Consider the following 8,907-nt stretch of genomic DNA (forward strand, 5'->3'; position numbering starts at 1 on the left):
GGATATAGAAACTTGGTCTTTCAGTGAGGGTAGAACTATAACGTGCAAATGGAGGTGGCTATGTTCTCTCACCAAGAGAACAGAGGAAAAGGGAAAGGGGCCCACAGGGAGAAGGAAAAGGAGGAAGCAGACCAGAGCGAGCAGTCAGAGTTCTGTTTTTTGTTTTTTTTTTTGAGACAGAGCCTCAAGCTGTCACCCTGGGTAGAGTGCCGTTGCATCACAGCTCACAGCAACCTCCAACTCCTGGACTCAAGTGAGTCTCCTGCCTCCACCTCCCAAGTAGCTGGGACCACAGGCGCCCACCACAATGCTGGGCTATTTTTTGGTTGCAGCCGTCATTGTTGTTTGGCGGGCCCGGGATGGATTCAAACCCGCCACCTTAGGTGTATGTGGCTGGTGCCTTAGGAACTTGAGCCACAGGCACTGAGCCAATAAATAAACTTTTAAGTTCACTTACTAACTTTTGATGATTTAAAGACAAAAGGGAGAAAAATCACAGTAGGTTACATACATTTCTCATTATTCATAGACAAATCATACCAATTCCTTGGCGGTAACTTTGTTCCTAGCAAAGCTTTAAAAGAAATTTTTTTTTTTTTGTGGAATATTATAGAGCAGACAGAGTTGTAACAAAAAAATATCTTTTACATCCCCATAATAGATACAAGCTTTCAATGTCAGTTCTTCAGGAAAAGCCATGTAAGAATTCCAGTACAAGTCTAAATCCTAAATTATAACCCTGTCTGTATTAGATACGGCCCTTTAATCTGATGGGGTCCTATCCACCTGTTCTTTTTTGCCAATCCTCTTTATGCCTGCACTTTTATTTTTTAGTCTCCCTCTGTCTCCCCCACCACCACCCGCACCCTAGTGCAGTGATCCAATCAGAGTTCACTGCAGCCTCCCACTCCTAGGCTCAACCAATCTTCCCATTTCAGCCTCCTGAGTGGCACGTGTCACCATTCTCCCGCTCAAGGTCACTATAGGTATCGATCCCTGTGGGCTGAATGCCATTTCACCCATCTCTTGACTAAATTAACTTCCCTAAATCTTTTCCTGACCCTGCAGCCTCTACCTACCTATCAGTGGCAATTAGTGTGCTGTACTGTAATCACAAGTTTAATCCTTTCTCTCCACTTTATGATAAATTCAAGGACAAGGACAACATTATCACCAACATATGATAGTCTGGCACATGACCGGCCTGCAACCGCAAATGTGTCCAGGTTTCTGGTAGTGTAGCTTGATGAAAAGATACAACTTAGAAAACTTAGACTACAAATAGGCTAAATGTCCATACTACATGAATATTTTCTCAATCAGAATTCTAATAAGAAAATGTCAAATTATTTTTAGCAAGAGCCTAGAGTATTCCCATTTTTGCTAGTATACAATTCACATAATTTAGAGATTAAATGAAGGCACCCAAGTCTCTCCCTCTAGATCAAAGTAATAATACTTCAAAGGAAAGGTAGCCTAAGAACTCAACTGTAGGCCTGTCGGGCATGGTGGCTCATGCCTGTAGTTTGAGCACTCTGGGAAGCTGAGGCAAGAGGATCTCTTGAGTTCAGAGTTAGACTCCACAAAAAAGAAAAAAAAATAGCCAGGTGTTGTGGCAGGCACCTGTAGCTCCAGCTACGGGGAGGCTAAGAAGGCGGGAGAATCCCTTGAACCCAAGAGTCTGAGGTTGCTGTGAGCTAGGCTGAGGCCCGGCACTCTACCCTGGGGCAACAGAGTGAGACTGTCTCAAGCAAAACAAAACATACACAACTGTAAACAAAACCTGGAGCTAATAACCTCTCTTCAAAGTTATGTTCAGTTGGTTTTAAAGATTCAAGTTTTAACACAGAAAACAATGTTTTGCATTTAACCATGCTAAAATTGATAAAATACTATCAAGATGTTCTTGATAAACTAGTTCAAAAAATTACCTGGTCATCAAAATGGAAAATCCAAGTAACTCCTGTGTATATATATGTTTTTGGCATTAACAAAATAACACAACAGTCCATATTTCTGGATCTAAAATTTGTCTCATCTGACTACAGTCTGAATAAAGATTTACAGTCATAGTTGCCCTACCTCTACCACTCATTTATGTTTTTTAATGTCTCAATAAGATCAACTGTACCTTATTTAAGACTTTCTCCCATTGATACCTTTAATAAGTCTTTTATAAACAGTGCCTAAAATCAGAGCTCACCACTATGACATCTATAACTCACTGGCTATTCCTGACACGTATACTGCAGGAGAAACCAAAAAGAAGCTATCCTAAAACCAGGTGCCATACACACTTGTTGTCTTTTTTCGGGACTAAAATAATGTAAATAATCCACTACACAGTATATACCTTGGCAGGCAGTTGCAGGTTATGTTCCCCTAGGCAGTGTTAACTAGGTGGTTTTGTAGTGTTACTTTATAGCCAATTTAATAAATCTCTTCCAGGAAACAAACTAGGGGGTAGAAGTGCAGATGTAGTCCAAGCATACATGGATATATTTTGCTCCAAGTAGCTGATCACTATCTTTTTTCCCTGCCCATTTGCAGTCGATCAAAACATTCTGACACTTCAGGCCCCCTTTCTCCCTTTTCCTTTCACATTTCATAATACTTCCCCTTTTTGTACTTGGCAGCTACAGTGATAAGCACATGAAATGTGCACATCTGGATGTTTCCCAGTGCTCTACTATAAAATCTTTTATCCCCTCACAAAAGGATAGCTAAGAGTAAGTGAAGTAAAAATGAGCAACATGTAGCTTGAAAATGGGTATTACAGTAGTTAAATTTGCAAAATGGAGCATACTAAAGAAACTATGCTTTTACAAACATGCTTAAATAATAAATTCTTTCTAATACTTTAAAGCACTTTACAAGATATGAAAAGCCAGGCAAGGGCCAAACTTTTCAATTAAAGAAAGAAAAGAGGCTGGACACAGTGGCTCACACCTGTAATCCTAACACTCTGGGAGGCCAAGGCCGGTGGATTGCTTGAGTTTAGGAGTTGAAGACCAGCCTGAGCAAGAACTCTGAAAACAGCTGGGTGTTGTGGCTGGTACCTGTAGTCCTGGCTACATGGGAGGCTAAGGAAGAGGCCTGCTTGAGCCCAAGACTTTGAGGCTGCTAAGAGCCAAGGCATCCTACGAAGGGCAACAAGGTAAGACTTCCACCTCACAAATAAATAAATAAATAAATAAATTCCAATTTTATTAAGAATTAAAACAAACCTCTGGAAGGTGATATTTGTTTAATTAGGCAAGTCTTTTAATTTTTTATTTATAAAAATGGATCTTCTGAGTTACTGAAAGAAAAAGTCACGAAGGAAAAAACTATTAACTTGTCTTTAAACCTACTGCTACCTGTAACTCCTGAAAAAAAAAAAATTATACATCTACCTATATAGTTCTACAGCTTTTCATTCACTGCAAAAGCTTGAAATTATTTCTCTGTAAATCCACCTTTTCAACTACAAAATCAATAAATTTTAAATGAAATGTTTTCTGACACTGCCAAATGTAAAAATTAAAACATAAGATTTTAAACGAATGATAAGGTTTGAGGAAACCTTTTCCTACCACACAAAAATTCAAACCTGAGTGAGACAATTAGGAGTTAGAATGATGGTAATTCTGGAGGCACCCATAGCTCAGTGGGTAGGGCACCAGCCACATACACCAATGCTGGTGGGTTCCAACCCAGCCTGGGCCAGCTAAAATTGACAACTGCAACAACAAAAAAAATAGCTGGGCGTTGTGGCGGCACCTGTAGTCCCAACTACTTAGGAGGTTGAGGCAGGAGTTGCTTAAGCCCAAGAGTTTGCGGTTGCTGTGAGCAGTGATGCCATATGGCACTCTACCCAGGGTGACAGCTTGAGACTCTGTCTCAAAGAAAATTAAAAAATAAATCTATCTCCTTTACTATAGTTAAAGCCTCGTCATTATCGTAACCCAGTCACACAAAGCGCTGGACAATTTCTGTCTTCCTCTACAAAGAGGCAGTCTATCCCTGGTGGTCTTATGAAGAAATTAAACAAATTACGTGTCTTCTGCAGGGGGAAGATTCCCAGAGAGAAGGGAAGGGGTTCAGCCATATTTGATCAGTTTCCTCTTAAAAATTCATCTGAGGAGACAGAACAATAGGAGCAAGTCAGACTATATTTTAATGCCTTCTTAAAAACAGAAATTTGGTATGTCACGAGCCAATTTACCCAGCTATCAGAGCAGTATCTTATCTTACAACTCTTAGTAAAATAGCCTCAAGTTGTGAATTCAAGTCAGACAAAGCCATCTGAGATTCAAATGTTCAGATATTCTCAATGACCATAGGCTTTAAAAAGGTAGAGGGGAAAAAAACCAGAATATTTTCACATCTTACAAACCTAGCAAGGTCTTTAAATTAGAAAGTACTGAGAACTTTTCAGGAGACAAGAGTCTACATAACAAGGAGGCAGCTTACTGAAAAAACTGGCTCTGGATCTCACACCTGGCCCAAATCTTTGGCCATGATTGACCTCTGTTAACAAGGGTAAGTGCCTAATCAGAAAGACAAATTATCTTTCAACACCAGAAAGATTTGTAAGTATGGAAGGCTTAAGAGAAAAAAACTGAAACATTAATATCTGTGTTAAAATTCTGCATTACTTGGCATTTTATATACAGTACTTGTACTAAAAAAATGTGCCTAGTAAAGTGACAGCCTTATAAGAGCAATTTAAATGTCAGTTACTTGGGCTTTTTAAAAAGTCGAAATACTGAAAGGTTACCTAAGAGAACTTTCGACTCAAATAAAAGAAACCCACGTGCTAAAATTAAGCAGTTTACTCAGATTGTTTGAAGATGCTCACATCTGCTAATGCCAAGTCCAACTGGAAGATAAAATAGCTAGACTTGTGCAGAGAGTAAGAAAACTTAACTTCAAAAATAACCTGAACGTAAAGCCTAAGAACCACGATTCTGAAATGCAGCTTTAGTTTTTTAAATTAGTGTAAACCGTATCTTCACACAATCTGCCCTCGAGGACATCAAGAAACAACTGTATACAATGCAATTTCACCAAAAAATTGGAATTTTAAAGACATTCTTGCAACAGGGAAATGACATCATTTATTTATGACTGCACATGAATTAAAAAACATAGAAGAGAAACAACCAATTAAAAATATCCATCCTTGTATTTTTAACAGGACTCCTAGTCAGAATTTCTTAAATCACCTTCCAGTACTCCAAGTCACACGGTGAAGAGTCACATATTAAACAAGATTCTAAGCTTCAAAAAAGCTTTTAAAATCCTTTGGTAACTTCCTTTATTAAAACTGTTTTCTCTACGTCCAGTACCTTCACAGGGGTCCACCCTTCTCTGCAGGGTTTTAAATCATTGTTCTAAAGGTTCCTATAAAAACCTTCATCAATTTTCTTAACAAGTAAGAATCTCGAAATACTAAGTTCTAACATGATATCTTATTGCATATGATATGTTGGCAACACATATATATTCCTCCCCCCAAAAGTTTAAGTACATGTTAGAACTAAAACCTAAGAAAAGTAGGTCTTCTCTAGCTATGTGCTCAAAAGTAATGCTAACTTTTACACACGTGTTTGGGCATAAAACCTTAAATATTTCCCAAAAATCTGACCCAGTTCAGATACGAAATATTCCTAAAACACTAGAAGCCGCTCATCTTGTCCTTGGTTTTAAATTCACACATTTGAGTACTGAAATCTGTAACAAAACACAACATTCCTTACCAGTGGCACCTAAACAAGTCGAACCCCAAGTCATTGTTTCTTTCATGCCCGCATCTATAACGAACTTTTCGCGGACACACTCGGGACTGGAGAACCCCACACCTTTTTTCATAAGCCCACTCCTTCCTCTTCACCCACTTCCAACTCGAACGCTTCTCTGGATCCACCCAGCCTCTTCCCCACTTTCTGAACCCAAGAGAGCTGGGGTGGACGCGTCCCCAGCCTCAAGCACGCTGAAACCCAGGGAGATCCCGGTCGGTGCCCTAGGCCCGCGCGGCGGGGCGCAGGGGAGGGGGGGAAGCGGGAAATGGAGCGCGCGGCGCCCCCTCCCCCGCGCGGCGCACACCCCCTTCCGGCACCCCTCCCCCTGCATTGTGCGAGCGGGCCCCAGGCCGCACTTCACCCGGCCACCCCGCAGGCCTGCTCTGCTCCCGACGAGGCCGCCACACAGAGCTCGGGCAGCCAGCCTCTGCGGCTCCAAAAGGACTGGAAACGAAACAAGTGCGGGCTGACTTACCGGGCTGCTGCGGCCGCGCTGCCTCAGCCGGGGACACCGACCGTTGGGCACACGGCGGCGTCGCTCGTGGCCGTCCTCCCCCTCTTCCGCCTTCGGTGGCGGCAATGTCTTCTTTCTCCACCTACCTCCCTCCCCCCCACCCCACCTCCTCCTTCTCCTCCCACTCCTCCTCCGAACCTCCGAAGTATCGAGGATGAGACACAGAGACTCACAACAACATGGCTGCCACCGCCACCTCCCCTCCCCCCGCCCATCAGGCGCGCGCAATGCACTCCGGGAGAAAGAGGAGGGGGCGAGCACTCACAGAGGCGCGGCTTCTCTCAGTGGCTTGCGTCCCTTCTCCCGCGCTCCAGGCGCGGGCCAGCCCGGACCCTGCGCGTGCGCACGCTATCTGCACTCTCACGTGTTAGGCCCTCCCTCTGGCGTGCCCTCCTCCACCCTCACCTTGCGGGCTCGCGCGCCTTTCCTGGGCTCGGCCACGGTGTCCGGCGGGAGCGCGCCCCCACCCCCACCCCGGCTCGGACTGCGCAGGCGTGGTGTTCCCGAACTCTGCGTTCAGCTGTCTGCGGGCGTGGGGCCTCGGCTTCCGAATTCGTTCACCCTCCGCTTCCTCCCTGGTAGCTCATTGTTCTCCCCCAGCTGCCTATGCGGGTCTCAGCTGCGCCGCCGAGGGGTACTCGTGGCATTTCGCTTCCGGGGTGTCGACACCCACGGGGGCCGGGCAAATTTAGACCTTTTGCTTTCACCCTTCCCCCCCCCAACACACACAAGGCGATGGAGATGCTTTTGGGGGAGGAAACTTGCTCCTTGCATGTGGACAGTCACTTTCCTAGTAGTCGTTCCCTGGGCAAGCGGAGCTGTCTGCGAGCTCATTGTCAGCCCCAGTGCTTGGCCTGGGCGAACACAAAGGAAACTCCGTCGGTCTCCAGCTGGGCCAGCGGAGAACCCCCAGCGGTTCTCACTGGGGGCTGTTTTTTTCTCACGGGCTGAGCGCTCTCCCCTTCTCAGTTTTCGGGCTACTTGGAGACTCCAAACCTGCCCTGCGGAATAGCAGCCGCCCTCCTGGCCCGGCATCTCCGCCGAGAGGTGGTGGTGATTCCAGAATTCTGACCCAACTGGCTCCCTGCCACACAGCTGTAACGTGGAAAAGCATCGGCACCAAGTCCGACTTGTTCTTGATCGTTGGCACAGCTCTTGGCTCTCCTAATATTCTGTACTTCGCTAACATTCAAGGCCTTTTAATTACTTCACTGGGCGACTTTAAGCTCCCAAAGACAGCGACCTTGTGCGTTTTGTTCCACTACGTCCCCCAGTGCCTGCTGAATGCATTAGCTCTTAGTCTTTTAATTATTACTAAAAAATGTCTGACATCGAAATCTATCTCAAGCTTTTAACTCAGGCTTAAATTTCAGGCATCTAAATTATTTCCTCTTGAATATGATTTCTCTTGCCAAGCGTGTTAAAAGCTGAAGTCGCGCCCAGCCCCCACCCCCACTTCTGCACTGTCCGGCAGTTGGCGATGCCACCACCTATTCATTCCCCAAAGAGATGTTCCAGGGTGGATTCAAGTCTCTTGGTCTCAATTCCATATTCTGAGGGAGGGTCTGGGTTGGGTTTATCTATTTTCTTTCAGACTAAGCAACTGTAATATTAAGACTCCTGCTGTTAATCTGCTCAATGAAGGCAGGCAAAATGTCTCCCTCCAGTGTCACCTATTCTTACTCGATTGTGGGACATTTCTTAAAGAGATATCAACACTGAACGAGCACTCCTGTGAAATGCTACTCCCAATATAAATCATTTACCAAACTTTGCAGATTTTTACTTCTTAAGTATTTTTGGAGACAGTCTCTTCCTCTACCTCTTCGCTAATAGTCGCTTTGTTTCCAAGGTCTGGATTTTGGTAACTAGCTCTTAATCAGCCTTCATATCTCCAGTCTCCTTCCCATCAATTCTCCCTGCCAACTAAAATGGAAACCTGCGCCCTGGCACTCAAGCCTCTGCATCAACCATTTCATTGCTTCCTGTCACCCACAATGGCATTTCCCAAGTGTGCTGTCAGTGTTAACAGATGTTTCTTTAAGAAATGTCCCGGCTCGGCGCCTGTGGCTCAAGTGGCTAAGGCCCCAGCCACGTACACCTAAGGTGGTGGGTTTGAATCCAGCCCAGGCCCGCCAAACAACAATGATGGCTGCAACCAAAAAATAGCCAGGTGTTGTGATGGGCACCTGTGGTCCCAGGTACTTGAGAGGCTGAGGCAGGAGTCTCCCTTGAGCCCAGGAGTTGGAGGTTGCTGTGAGCTGTGATACCACAGCACTCTACCCAGGGGGACAGCTTGAGGCTCTGTCTAAAAAAAAAAAAAAAAAGAAAGAAAGAAAGAAATGTCCCTTGATCAAGTGGGAATAGGAGATGCTAGAAGGCAGACATTTTTCCTGCCTTCTGCCTTCTCCTGCCTTCTCCATTGTGCTGATCCAGTGGAATAGTCTTTATATGCAGTTGCTTAGTCTGAATGAAAATAGGTTAACCCATCAGTGGTTCTCCCTGAGTATATGGAACTGGGACTATGAAACCCCAGTCTCTCCCTGGGAAGTCTCTTGAACCTGGGAATTCTTGGGCTGATGTGTCTTACCCTTGTAGACAAGGAAC

General features: G+C 44.7%; 1 protein-coding gene across 7 annotated transcripts in view; it reads right to left on the reverse strand.

Annotated features, from left to right (window-relative positions):
• PUM2 (pumilio RNA binding family member 2) overlaps positions 1–6,625 on the reverse strand; it is a 97,937-nt gene extending 91,312 nt beyond the window's left edge. For 5 of the 7 annotated variants that reach the window (XM_023511834.1, XM_023511833.1, XM_023511831.1 and 2 more), the window contains exon 1: positions 6,262–6,513. The gene's annotated coding sequence lies outside the window, so the exon portion shown is untranslated. Of the gene's footprint in view, positions 1–5,744; positions 5,979–6,261; positions 6,514–6,565 lie in introns of those variants that run through there. The other 2 variants (XM_023511828.1, XM_023511829.1) reach the window with 2 other exon arrangements.
• Positions 6,626–8,907: the final 2,282 nt, after the last annotated feature.

The sequence above is a fragment of the Otolemur garnettii genome, unplaced genomic scaffold (genome assembly GCF_000181295.1).
Source record: "Otolemur garnettii isolate 467f Iridium unplaced genomic scaffold, OtoGar3 scaffold00022, whole genome shotgun sequence".
NCBI lineage: Eukaryota > Metazoa > Chordata > Mammalia > Primates > Galagidae > Otolemur > Otolemur garnettii.